Genomic DNA, 15,038 nt, shown 5'->3' with positions numbered 1-15,038 from the left:
TTCTCTATCTTACTTTATCAACTCCATTACCAAGATATGCAACACATATGTGCCAACACAGAGAATTTAGTGTCACCACTTTGTATTAACTATCATCCCAAATATTACTGAAAAGTTCTAAACAACAAGATTACAAAGCTCACTATAGTAGTTACTTCCAAAGTAATAAACAGACACAAATATCCATACCCATATTCCTTGGTTTCCTGAGAGAAAAAAACATCTGTTTAACTTAACCTTAAATATATTAATATACTCAACGATGAAGCATCAACAACCATCTGGGGTACACAGTTTCAAAGATTCACAATTCTTTGAGCAAAGAAATTTTGTATCACAATCCTAAATGATCATCCCCTGCCCCTTGTGTTCTAGATTCCCCAGCTGGAAGAACAGAATTCTGTGTTTAATTTGTTTACCTGGTTCTTCAGAAACTTAAAAAAACCAGATCTGCTATTCTTCCTGAACTGTTACTTCCCCTCCAGAATCATGTAGGTCTTGTTGAGATCAATTCCCCCCACCCCACACGTCTCTTGCAAAATTCAGAGACAGTAAGCCCAACTTGGTCAGTCTGTTATCATAGGATAACCTAATTTCCCAAGAATTATTCTATTGAATATTTGAATTAAAAATCCAACGTTAGTATATCTTTATTTAGATATGGGGCCCTGGGAATGGAATTTGACTATTCAATGAAGGTGCAAATCGAGTCACAAAACACAACTATGGAAAAAGAAAACTTTCTCTGCCTTTCTGACACCATGCTGTTACATTTGGCCTTTTCATGAGTTGAGAAAGCCTTTGTTCAAAGCACACATGCATGTCTGAACTACCATCAACAGATATCAATTTTAGCTCCAGACTCTTAAGGTGTCAGGTTCCCCTTCATTTTGTTCATCTTTATTTTGACACAGGTGCAACACCAGGCTCCCTTCAGGACATAGAGGCAAAGATGCAGTAGCCTGAAATACTTTGTTTGTCTCACACCCAGGGATAGGGCAGGAGCTATTACAGCACTCCCATAACTAGTGATATTCTGATACAATTCTGCTTCCGGGAGTCCAGAACTAGAGGGCATAGGTTTAGGGTGAGAGGGGAAAGATATAAAAGAGACCTAAGGGGCAACTTTTTCACACGGGTGGTACGAGGAGGGAATGAGCTGCCAGAGGAAGTGGTGGAGGCTGGTGTAATTGCAACATTTAAGAGGCATTTGGATGGGTATATGAATAGGAAGGGTTTGGAGGGATATGGAACGGGTGCTGGCAGGTAGGACTAGATTGGTCGGCATGGATGGGTTGGACCGAAGAGTCTGTTTCCATGCTGTGCATCTCTATGACTCTGTGAACCTTCCATGAGTGTAAAGGTTAAACTGAAAGCCAGAAGAAGGTGTTGAGATGCCAAGGGCAGGGCATTGAAGGCATCCTGCAAACAAAGGCTGTTGAGGATTGCTACAATAACTACATATTAGCAGCATGAAATATTTCATTTCGCTAGGTTGGTTTAAAAAAAACCTTCCCTTTCCAGGGTAATGGGCACTGGAACTAAGGTAAATTAATTTACTGAGGTAACCGGTGCTCTGCTCAGAGCTGAGTTTTGGCTGTAGGAGCTTTCATCAGTTTTCATGACATTTAACAAGTGATGATTTGATCAGGGTATCTGTCATCGTGCAGAATAGTTTTCATATACTTTATCTCAGCATGAAGTCAGAAGATGGCTACTTTCCTCTACTTGCCTTCTTCAGTTGAGTTTTTTCAATAGCTGAATACTTTCATGTCTGGGAATTGCTTCTAGCAATGTTTATATCCCTGGGTGGGAAATAAACCAAAGGTTGTGTACCTTTAACAAAGTGTACTTAGAAGAAGCAGTAAAGATATGATGTTGTACAGGCTATCTTATGCTCATTGCTGCTCAACTCACATCTGTATAAAATAGTTTTTTTTTAACTTGTTCAAAAGATTGGACTTTGCTGCAGGCCAAGCATTTATTGTGTATCCCTAACTGCCTTAAGATGTTGGCGGTGAGCTGCCTCCTTGAACTGATGCAGTGCATTTGCTATAGATTAACCCACGATGTTGTTAGGGCAGAAGTTCCAAATGGCGGTCCATCTTAAACTTCGATTTTAGTATTAAATTGTTTAACTATTTAAATAAAAGGTATACCTAAAAATGAGGTGTCAACCTGGTAAAACTATCAACCAGGACTATGTGTGCCAAACAGTATAAGCGGCAAGTGAGAGATATGGCTAAGTGATCTCCCATTCCTGAAGGAGGGCTTATGCCCGAAACATCGATTCTCCTGCTCCTTGGATGCTGCCTGACCTGCTGCACTTTTCCAGCAACACATTTTTCAGCTCTGATCTCCAGCATCTGCAGTCCTCACTTTCTCCTAAGCGATCTCCCAACCATTAGATTAGATTTAAGCTCTGCAGTCCTGCCACATACAGTTCTGAATGGTGGTAAACAATTAGATAGCTCACTGGAGGAGAAGGCTCCACACTCAATTATGGAAGAGACCAACATATCAGTGCAAAGCATTAGGCTAAAGCATCTGAACAATCTTCAGGCAGAAGTGCCAAGTGGAGGTTCACCTCGGCCTCCTTACAGATATCAGTTTTCAGCCAATTCAATTCATTCTACATAATATCAAAAAAACAGCTTGGAGGCACTTATACTGCAAAGGCTATGGGCCCTGGCAACATTCTGGCAATAGTACTGAAGACGGGCTCCAAAGCTTGCTGATCTCCAATCCAATCTTTTCCAGTGCAGTTATACAGTACAGCAGCATCTATCTGACAATGTGGAAAGTTACCCAGATGTGTCCTGTACATAAGAAGCAGGACAAATCTAATCTGGCCAATTACTACCCCATCAGTCTGCTCTCAATCATAAGTAAAGTGATAGAAAGTGTCATCAAAGTATGATCATGCAGCATCTGCTTAGTGACAACATACTCACTGATTCTCAATTTGGGTTCTGCCAGGGCCTCTCTACTCCTGACTTACAGCCTTTGTTCAAATATGGACAAAATTGTTGAATTCCAAAGGTGAGCTGAGAGTGACAACCCTTGACATCAAGGCTGCATTCAAATGAGTATGGCATCAAGGAGCCTGAGCAAAACTGGAATCATTGCAAATTGTGGAGCAAATTCTCTGCTGGTTGGAGTTATATTTGGCACATAGGAAGATGGTTGTGATTGTTGGAGGTCAGTCATCCCAGCTCCAGGACACCTCCGCAGGAGTTCCTGAGGGCAAGATCCGAGGCCCAGTCATCTCCACCTGCTTCATCAATGATCTTCTCTCCACTATAAGGTCAGAAATGGGGATGTAGACTGACAAATGCACAATATTCAATGCCATTTGACTCCTCGGGTAGTGAAGCAGTCTACTTGATTGGAATTACATCAGCAAACATCCATTCCCTCTACCACTGACATTCAGCAGCAACAGTGTGTACTATCTACAAGATGCATACAGGCATTCACCAAAACCCCTTATACCCATGACCACTTAGATCTCGAAGGACAAGGGCAGCAAACACTTGGAAGCATAACCACCTGCAAGTTCCCCTCCAAGTCATTCATCATCCTGACTTGGAAATATATTGCTGTTCCTCTAGTGTTGCTGGGTCAAAATCCTGGAATTCTTTCCCTTAACAGTATTATGGTATACAAATTATGAAGAAAATAGATTTTGGTCAGTTTTTTTTTGTCTAGTAATGGTGAAATTAAAGCCATTCTGCTTTTCCTGGTTGTGATGATCACGTAAGTTCAACACTGCATGACTGAAGAGTTTATTTGCATTGCACATACTCTGCAATTCACTCAACTTCTCAATGACACATGAAGCAATTTTAGAACCCAACTGGATTGCAATATCACCTTCTGCTTGTTTTTTTAAAATAAATTATTTCCTTAGCTTTTGTGTTTATCTCTCTTGCTGTCACTATTTTCACATGCTATTCTATTTCTCTTCCTGACTTTTAAGTCTAATTTACTCAATTTATTTGTAAGTCATTTGCTCCAGTTTGATTTCTTTCTTTGTTTAATTTGTTTGAGGAAATAGAGCATAGGATAGAATTATTCATGAATTCTCAAATGCAATCTGGATATCGTAGTATTTGGTTTGCATTCCTAGCAATGTGTAGCACGAAATTATTTCTCAGGCCCCCTGGAGGCAGAGTTTCATGGCTGGGGTATAAATACGGATGCAGAATGACTCCCTGACACTTTCCCATCCTTTTAAGTGTTAATGAGATGTGGATTTCATTGGCTAGGTTGGTATTTATTGCCCATCTCTAATTGCCAGGAGGCAGTGATGAGTCAAACACATTGTTGTTGGTCTGGAGTTACATGTAGTAGGAATAGCAGAACTCCTTCCAGAAAGGAAATTATGAGCCAGGTAATTTATCACCCTATATCGAAGTGTGTGTTGAATACATGTCCTTAGAACATTAGCCTGAGTTTTTGGCTTACTTGCCCGCTGACATTGCCATCGCACCACCACCATCACCTCACCAACTGCAGGGGAATGTCCAAAGGACAGGTGAGGGGAAAAAGTTGGTACTCCAAAGAGATAGTTGGCCAATTATGTCACCTAAGAGGCTATTTAAGGGTCATTTTCCTACAGCGAGGTGATATTCCTGACTTTGGATTGGTTCACCCGCCTGGTGAAAGCAAACCCTGCAGGCTCTCCAGCAGCAGGCTACAGGTCCTGGTGAGTTCTTTAAATCCAAACCACTCCCAGACCAGCAGAGGCTAGATGACCACCACCTCTGCCAGGAGACTGCCTATGATAGGTAGGGTCTCCCATTGAAAAAAAGATTTTTAACCAGCCGGTTTGGCCATGTTTTGACATACCTCTGGGGCAGGTAGGACTTGATGCCTGAGGAGGGGGCACTACAAGTGCACCACAAGGCTCTCCTCCCCTAATTTAGCAATGAATGTCCACGTCTTTTGATAGAACCCCTGTTATCTGCAATCTAGTTAGTTTGGGCTCTCACAGGAGACCTATTAGAGTCATAGAGATGTACAGCATGGAAACAGACCCTTTGGTCCAACTCGTCTATGCCAACCAGATATTCTAACCTAATCTAATTCCATTTGCCAGCACTTAGCCCATATATCTCTCAACCCTTCCATTCATATACCCATGCAGATATCTTTTAATGTTGTAATTGTACTATCCTGCAGAACTTCCTCTGACAGCTGATTCCATACATGCACCACCCTCTGCGTGAAAAAGTTGCCCCTTAGGTCCCTTTTAAATTTTTCCCCTCTCACCCTAAACCTATGCATTTTAGTTCTGGACTCCCCTACCTCAGGAAAAAGACCTTGTCTATTTACCCTATCCGTGCCCCTCATGATTTTATAAACCTCTACAAGGTCATCCCTCAGCCTTCAACGCTCCAGGGAAAACAGCCCCAGCCTATTCAGCCCCTCTCTATTGCTCAAATCCTCCAACCTTGGCAACATGCTTGTAAATCTTCTTTGAACCCTTTCAAATTTCACAGGATCCTTCTGATAAAAAGGAGACCAGAATTGCATGCAATATTCCAAAAGTGGCCTAACCAATGTCCTATACAGCTGCAACATGATCTCCCAACTCTTCGACTTAATGCTCTGACCAAGGAAGGAAAGCATACCAAACGCTGCCTTCACTGTCCTATCTACTTGCAATTCCACTTTCAAGGAACTGATTGATTACCTCAAGGAAGAGAGTGCAGATGCGTGGTGTTAATATTGTTTAGGTCTGAAGTTGAGATTAAGAATTCTGTGAGAAGTACTCTTTTGGTAACTTTTGAGATGGCATGATCAGTTTGGCTGTCATAATCCTTACTTCTGAATGACTGGAAGATCCGAATTTTAATGATTAAGGCAGATACAACAGTATAGTGTAAGCTTTGTTCATGGACAAAGCTACTGTGTTGCTTTATGATACTAAAAGGAATTGGGTAAAAGAAGAATTGCACATTTTCATTAAAATAAATTGAAATGTAAGTTTGTTTATTAATTAGAAACACAAGGAAGAAGAAAGTAGTTACAATAGTCATTGGACAATGTCTACGTGTTTAGAGTCATAGAGATGTACAGCATGGAAACAGACCCTTCGGTCCAACCCGTCCATCTGACCAGATATCCCAACCCAATCTAGTCCCACCTGCCAGCACCTGGCCCATATCCCTCCAAATCCTTCCTATTCATATACCCATCCAAATACCTCTTAAATGTTGCAATTGTACCAGCCTCCACCACATCCTCTGGCAGCTCATTCCATTCGCATACCACTCTCTGCGTGAAAAAGTTGCCCCTTAGGTCTCTTTTATATCTTTCCCCTCTCACCCTAAACTTATGCCCTCTAGTTCTGGACTCCCCAACCCCAGGGAAAAGACTTTGCCTATTTATCCTATCCATGCCCTTCATAATTTTATAAACCTCTATAAGGTCACCCCTCAGCCTCCGACGCTCCAGGGAAAACAGCCCCAGCCTGTTCAGCCTCTCTCTGTAACTCAGATCCTCCAACCCTGGCAACATCCTTGTAAATCTTTTCTGAGCCTTTTCAAGTTTCACAACATCTTTCCGATGGGAAGGAGACCAGAATTTTATGCAATATTCCAACAGTGGTCTAACCAATGTCCTGTACAGCAGCAGCATGACCTCCCAACTCCTGTACTCAATACTCTGACCAATAAAGGAAAGCATACCAAACGCCTTCTTCACTATCCTATCTATCTGCGACTCCACTTTCAAGGAGCTATGAACCTGCACTCCAAGGTTTGTGGGTTTGGGGATGGTGAGATAGTTAGTGACAGATCCTTAGAGAAGTACAGTCACAGCACTTATGCAAGATTGTGCACTGGTTCAATTACTTACATTTTGGTGAATTCAGGGAAGCTGATGATTGGGTTTTCACTTGGTCACTCCCATTTCACAAAGTGATCAAGAGAAGTTTCAGTGATGCTGAGATAAAAGGAGAGTTCATGACAGGTAGTGTAATCCACTCCAAATTCTGCTTAGCCTGCCACCAGGGGGCTGGAAATAAAAAGAGGAGCCATTAAAGTAACAGCTGAATGCAATATTTTGGCAAACCTCCCAAGCAGTCTCAGCTTGACTACAGAGAAAATGTAGAAATTGGCCTCGACAATGAGTTGTTTTGTGTAATAGGCTGATAAGCTGAAATGTTTCCTTTGGCCAGCAACATCAAACACCAGATATTCCAATCAAATGAAACCTAACCAACATCGGGCCATCTCAGGAAGCCAGTGTGTCTGTCACCTTAAATAGGTTGGCTACAAAACTGCAACTATCTAGACTAAAGTGTTTCCAATTCAACAGTAGGAGTGAAGTACAATTGTGCTACATGAGGGAGAGTAGCTACTGGGTATGATAATGAGTGCTCCATGTGCACTTCTTACTTCAGACTCGTGCCTTGTGCCACGGTCTATAACTGACTTCCTAAAGATATAAATATTCTCACCAACTGATAGTGGTCCATGGAACGCAATGAGAGATTTCAGTGCAGCATTATAGGTGATGTCAAGATGTTGGAGAGAATGCATAAACCTCCAAGCATCTCGTTTGCTTGACCATTCAAGAACTACCTGCCCTCAAGTGACAGCAAGTGCAGATGCCCATGTGTCTGCAGCTGATGCTACACAGTTTCCGAGAAAAGCCAGCTGAAGCCACATGCTCACTATAATGAATATCATCTCACGTCAGTTAATACCATCACTGGCTTGGACAAGCTATCAGCCAACCCCTTGTTTTATGTGGACCGAAGGGTCTGTTTCCATGCTGTACATCTCTATGACTCTATGTACACGCATACCACAAACTGGACAATTTTGGATATACCAAATGTGCAAATCACTGGAAGAATCCAGTCAAAAAGGTTAAAGATGGTGACTTTGATAGTCCTGGGTAATGCATAAGCATCAGATCCATAGGGAGAATTTCTTCTTTCAAAGATATGCAGATGCCTGCAACCACTTGACACAATTCGATATCTCCTGACTCCTGAGACACTGCTTGAACAGACTGTTTGACAGAAATGTTTCCTGTGAATGGCACGACTCAGCTGGCTCCATTCCTGATGCAGCTTTCTGAGATGGACAGTTACATTTGTGTGGCTAGCAGGCTGCTTTGTCATGTTGCTCCTCAACTGAGGTCTGGACTGTAGGCTGTAGGAAGACTATAACGTTTATCATTTTGTTTTATTTATTTATTTTCCTAATTTAGAACTTTTAGGTATTTTTCTTTATCTCTCTATTTTTGTAACTAAGATTTGTAAAAGTCTAGAACGAGTTTCCAAAGTATTGAATAAACTTCCAAAGTGTAGAAAGTTGCCACAGCAAAAATGAAACCAGTTGACAAATGGCAAGTAACATTTCTGCCACACAATGACCACAAATATTCACCAACAAGTGAAAGATTAAATACTCCCAGGCATCAATGGTATCACCATCATTGAATCCCACACAGTCAAAACCCTGAGGGCTGCCTCTGACCAGATGTATAACTCATAAAAATTCTGTGGTTATAAGAGAGAGGCAATATATCCTGCAGCAAGTAACTCTCATCCTGACTCAACAAAGCCTTTCTACCATCTGCAAGACAGAAGTCAGAAGTGTGATCAAAATGCTGTTCACTTACCTGGATGATTGCAGTTTAAGAAATTCAAAGCAACCCACTTGATCAACACGGCAAACACGAGCTTAAACCTTCACTCCCTGAGAGATTGGAGTGAAACTATTCACCCAAGGATATTCAAATTCCTTTTTTGAAAAAGTCATATTAGACTGAGTTATAACAGCTCTGATAACTTCTGCTTCTTTTTATCCATTTTTTCTTTCCTGGGAGACAAACTAACTGGCCAAGCCATTGGATTGAATTTATTTTTATTGCAGATGGATAACAAGCCAAACAGGGAGGGGGGTCTTCAAATATTATAGCATTAACTTTGTTAATAACCACATTATTCTTTGAATTACATTTATCTATTGACCGCAGTTTTTCTGGTTCTGAGTAGAAGAATTCAAACTTTCTAAGTTTGGAGAGGTTTGATGTTGTTTTGCATAGGCAAATCTAGAAAGGGTAAGCACCTGTACTCAGCTTTATAAAACTTTAGTTCAGGCCACAGAGAATTCAAGAGCTGAAGGAAATAGTGAATTATTTGTATTCTCATTTCTTGTTCAGTAAATCCAGGTGTCTGATCAGAGAAAATAGAATGATCCAGACTAACGCATATTTGCAGAAACTGTTTCTGTCATTTCCTCGCTATCATAGTGATAAGCAATTAATTTACAAAAGTTAAGAATGGTTATGTATGTCATTTCCTTTTTTCCTGTTCTAATGAAAGTCAAACCTCTCCAAATGTTTAAGATTATTTACCTCTACTCTGAAAAGATGCAATATGATTAATGAAAATGTACTTAGGAGATTAACAATTAATTTTGCTCTGTGACATTGATGGCAAATAAAATTTTAAAGAAAAAATCATTTTGCATAATGTATCTTTTATTTATATAATTTACCGTTACAGTTTAAACTCGTTGTTGGTGCCTTCACATAATGGCAATATATTGTATATGTAACAAGTCAATATATATTAGTAGATATGATTGAATTTAGTTTCTATACATGAAGGCCAACTTATGAGTTATGCACAAATAGAAATTGCTAGAAAAGTTCAGCAGGTCTGACAGCATCTGTGAACTGAAATCTGAATTAACCTTTCGGGTTGAAATCAGAACTTTGTTTCTGATTTACAGCATCCACAGTTCTTTTAGTTTTTATTTATGATTTATACAATTTGCCTTTGCCAGGGAGGGGATAATTTCCCCTTCTCGATTTCTGAAAAGATAAGGAAATTTTTCAGAATTATTCTTTTCCTCCTATCTTACTTTATAAATCTATCAGAAATATTATTCAGGATGCATTTCCAATAAAAACATTGAAATGTTTAGATTTATGAATGAAATACTGAATAAGATAACTAAACTGCTATGCTGCACAATGAACACTAGAGATCTCTATTACTGTGTTAGTAAAGAACACATCACTCATAAGCACACTTTAGAATTGGAATCAAATGTATTCAAAGAAATGATGAAACACTGGAAAAGCTCAACAGCTCTGGCAGCATCTGAGGAGAGAGAAACCGAGTTAACATTTTGTGTTCAATATGATTTATCTTTAGTTCTGACTTTGTCTTGAAACATTAGCTCTGTTTCTCTCTTTGCAGATGCTTTCAGATCTATTCAGTTTCTCCAGGAATTTCTGTTTTTATTTCAGATTTCCAGCATCTGCTGCACATCAGCTTCTATTCAAGGAAGGCTTGCCACATGAAACTGGCTGCAGATGAAGTCTGAACATAGAGGGAGTCATATTTTAACATGTAACGGACTTATTCAAGGCATCAATTATCATTTTTCACAAATTTCTTTATTTTCACAGGATTTTAATTCTTTTATCAAATTTATTTTTGTTGAGTGCTTGCTGCATATCACATTTTAATGGTAAAAGATTTGGATAGGTGCTGTTTTGTAAATTTAGAGTTACTTAAAAAACACAGTGGAACACCTACAGTTATCCGTCACAGATCAGCTGACTATTTTCTAGTTATTAATATGGTCATTGGTTTCTGTGGGTGAAAGTAGGTCTCCCAGCTCCACTCATACCTGTACAAGACTGAATAAAGCTGGATCAACCAGTGAAACCTTTCTCTTGACATTTAGTCAAAATGGCAGTACTTCTGCTACTTTCATATTTATCCATATACTGTATCTCTCTATACACCTTCATGAATCATAGAATTTTACAGCATAGAAAAAAGTGATTCATTGAGGTTAGTCTGCTCTCTGAAATAGATACTCACTATGTTGCATACTCTTTTCTTTTTCACTTGTACCATTTCATTTTTATCTCTTTCAAAAGTTTTAATGGATTCAAATCAGTCATTTTGTTGGGACATTTCATATCTAAATGGTCCATTGCATAAATAGATTGTTTTTCTTTATTTTTCCATAGAGTCTGGTATCTGTTACCTTTATAAATGTCCTTCAACCTATTGGCTTACTAAGCAATTTCAGAGAACATTTGACATTCATTCATAGCTGTGGATATGGAGGCAGGGCATGGCCAGACTGGGTAAAGGCAGCAGATTTCCTTCCATGCAGGACATGAGTGAACCAGACTGGGGTCTTTACAAGAAATTACCAAGGCTAGCTTTTTGTTCCAGATTTTCATTCATTTAAATCTAAATACCACTAGTTGCTGTTGTGGGACTTGAACCCATGTCCTCAAATTAGCCAAAACTCTGAACTACTGGCCTAGTCATGTTCCCTGTATGGTATTACTGCCTATTAGCTAGAATTTTAGGCATTCATGAACCTAAACACCTGCTGTATTGAGCACCTGCTGTACTTACTTTAAAGTTTTAATTTTCCACAAACGCACCACCTTTTATTTATTTGCAGTGCAGCAGATATATTTGCATAATTTTTGAATCTGCATGTCTCATATTTTGACAATAGGTTCAAACACTGAGGTTTAAAACAATAACAAAAGTAGATAATGCTGAAATACTCAGCAGGAAAGAGCAACGTTATGGAGACTGAAACAGAGTTAACATTTCAGGTCAAAGACCTTTCATATGAGCTAGAAAAAGTTCAGTTTTTGAGCAAGAATCATAGAATCTCTATAGTATGGAAGCAGGCCATTTAGCCCATCAAGTCTGCACCCACCTTCCGAAGAGCCTCCCACCAAGACCGATGACCACCTCCCCATTCTCAAATTTCCCATGGTTAATCCATGAGCCAGTACATCCCTGGACACCTTAGCATAGCCAATCCACCCAACCTGCACTTCGTTAGACTGTGGAAGGAGCCGGAGCACCCAGAGGAAACCTACGCAGATACAGGGAGAACATGCAAACTCCACACAGATAGTCACTTGAAGGTGGAATTGAACCCAGGTCCCCAGCCCTGTGAGGCAGCAGTACTAAGTGACTGTGCCACTCTAAGAGGTGGACCAAAGTCAAAAGGGCGGTCTGTGATAGTGTGGAAAATAGGAGAGATTGAGTGACAGAAAGGTTAGCTTGATCAGGCAAGAAAAGAAATAAATATACCTAGAGCAGATGTGCTATTATCTGGACGCAAAAATAAGAGAAAAGAAGCAAAAAATGGAAACACAGAAAGAAAAGGAAACAATGTTGTATTAATGTCTGAACCTAAATTAATCTCAGTGTTAAATCTGGAATGTATAAAGTGTCTAATCGAAAGATGAGGGTTCTGTTCTTCAAGCTTCTACAGAGCTTCAGCCTCCTATTACATTTCCCAGTTCATACAAAAAAAGTCTTTGATCTCAGCCATTAACTTTGCTTCAAAATCCTGGAACTCCCTCTCGAACAGCTTTGTGACTGTTCCTACACCAAGTGGGCTGCAGCAGTTCAAGAAGACAACTCATTGCCACTTTCTCATGGACAACTAGGGCTGGGCAATAACTTCTAGCTCAGTCAACAAATCTTACACCCTTGAGTAAATAAAGAGTAGGAAATTGCTGTCAAATCAATTGTTACTGATATTGATAGATTTTTGTTAACCAAAGGTATTGTGGGATGTGGGACAAAGACAGGCATGTGGGTTGAGATTGCTGATCAGTCGTCATTTTATTGGATCCACTTGAGGGGCTGTATGATCTGTTTCTATTCCTATGTCCCTAACGTTGTGACTCAAAAAGCAGTGTCATGCATCCATGTGTATAACCTCATGGGAAGATGGAAATAATGGGGCTTGTCATTCACTGCAGCAGTATTTTAAATTTACACAGTGAGTTAAATTACCGTCACTTAAATAAAAATGTAACTTTATAGGTGAAGATCTTACATAAGATATCAAAATGCTATCAAAGTTTTTAAAAGGTTTTTAAAGTTAGCATAAATCAGTAATTGGGGGCTGAATCTTAATTTGTTTTAGCTAAGCGTGATTTATGCTATGAGTTAGGCTCAGAGCAAGTAAGCAGTATGACAGCAAATGAGCAAAGACATAGTCTTTTCCAGTTCATGAACTGGATACATATTCCTGTGTCCTTACAGCAACATTGTGATGATTGTTGCTAGTGCAGCATTAAAATGTAGAAGTGGGTCATAGAGTCGCCATGAAGATTTTTGGAATCTGGCACATGTTGGATGCTAGTGTCTATGGAAATGGTGCCCATGGGGTATGCTGTAAGATGTCGGTGCCTGGTGTCCAACATGAAGGTACTTTGGAGCATGGTGTAAGCTGACGTCACCAAGGGCCCGCTCCAAAATGTCAAGAATTCTCAACGTCTTGTTTGCTTGGCTTATTTGGCAGGATAGGAAGCTAAATAGTAATAAACATTGTTCTGCTATTAATAAGACAATTAACAAGCTATAATCCCCCTGAATCGGCAAGTCACTGCTGCGTAGAAAGGAAGTCACTTTTCCACTTGGCAAAAGTGTAAAAAGTGCTACGGATTGCTCCAGACATTGACAAAGGCCTGTTGGAATTCCTACGTGATTCTTCCAACAATCTCATCATAGGCCACAGCATTCAGGCCTTATAAGATCCTGCTATGCGAGTCAGATCTTAATCTGGAGTGAATTTTAATGTGATTTCTTGGGAAGTTTTATTCCAACTAATTTGAGTCAGATTAGTCCCATCTTTAGATTTCCAGGCCAGTTCCTTATGTTACAACATAATGGAATACTGGTTCATGCAAATACCACAAATGCGGCAATGGAGCAATGACTACAATATAACTACATGTCTTAGATATGAGTTGATAACTTGTAGCTGTACAGAGCATAAAGCAGAGTATACAATTAATTCCTCATCTGCCCTGATATTTCAGTATTGCTGTCTTGTCGCTTATTGTCTTCTACGGCTTCTACTGTTCTTCCCTTCTGCTTCTCTACTTAATGCCTGGAGTTTCCTAGAAAAATTCCCCAGCAAAACGACACATCTCTGACTTCGAGTCTGTTTTCCAGACTAAAAGTTACAGAAAACGTTTGGCCCAATTAGTGTTGCCATGATTCATGTTGTGCCACAACGTCTTGAAAATATAAAAACACCAATGGTGTGATGAAAGGCAGTTTATCATAACTCATCCATGTTTAAGTTAATTTTGATCACGTTTAAGCTGGATCTATTGTAAAGTTGTTACTGCAGCCACTTGTACTGAAAGATCATCACAGAGATGCTATCAATGTAGTTTAAATGATTCCCACATAATCCTCAGTCTCAATGGAGCAAAAAAGCCTCATTACTGCAGTTTGAAATCATTTGAATTGACTGTTATTTAAAGTAATGAAATTAACTTGAAATGTCACCACAAAACAATTATCATATGCAATCTGAAGTAGATCTCTCAGAGTTAACGCAAAATTATTTAAGCAACTTTATTGATCTGCATGTATTTATTTACATACTCATGTTAAGGGAACCATTTTAAATAAAATCTCAGTTTATGATACATTGTTAAGCTAAAACCCATTAAAATATTTGTTTTGTCTGTATGTTTTAGGCAGAGTATATATTGTCTTGACTCTCAACTTTTATTTAGCTTGGTCTTAGTCCTGTATTTCCCTCCCTAAATTTCTTCATCACAGTCGCGCTCACTGCTTCTTTAAGACACCAAGTTATTTCTTTAGCCACCTGTCCTAATATATCTTTATGCATTTTGGTGGCAAATTTTGTTTGATAATCTTTCCTGTGAAGCACCTTTATGACATTTTATCACAGTCAGGGTACAATATTGAAATTGGTGTGTGTGTGTGTGTGTGTGTGTGTGTGTGTGTGTGTGTGTGTGTGTGTGTGTGTGTGTGTGTGTGTGTGTGTGTAGCAATTGGCAGAACTGGGGCGCCTAAATTAAGAAGAGATGTTCTCAGGAAAATGTGTAACAGAAATGTGGAAGTTGTTTAGGGAGCAGTTGGTGATAGTGCAAGACAGGTTTGTCCCACTGAGGCAATGAACGGATGGTTGGGTGGAGGAACCTTGGGTGACAAGAGATGCATCTAGTCAAGA

The sequence above is a fragment of the Hemiscyllium ocellatum genome, chromosome 36 (assembly GCF_020745735.1).
Source record: "Hemiscyllium ocellatum isolate sHemOce1 chromosome 36, sHemOce1.pat.X.cur, whole genome shotgun sequence".
Lineage (NCBI taxonomy): Eukaryota > Metazoa > Chordata > Chondrichthyes > Orectolobiformes > Hemiscylliidae > Hemiscyllium > Hemiscyllium ocellatum.
The sequence above is the reverse complement of the archived record's forward strand: the minus strand, read 5'-3'. Positions refer to the sequence as shown.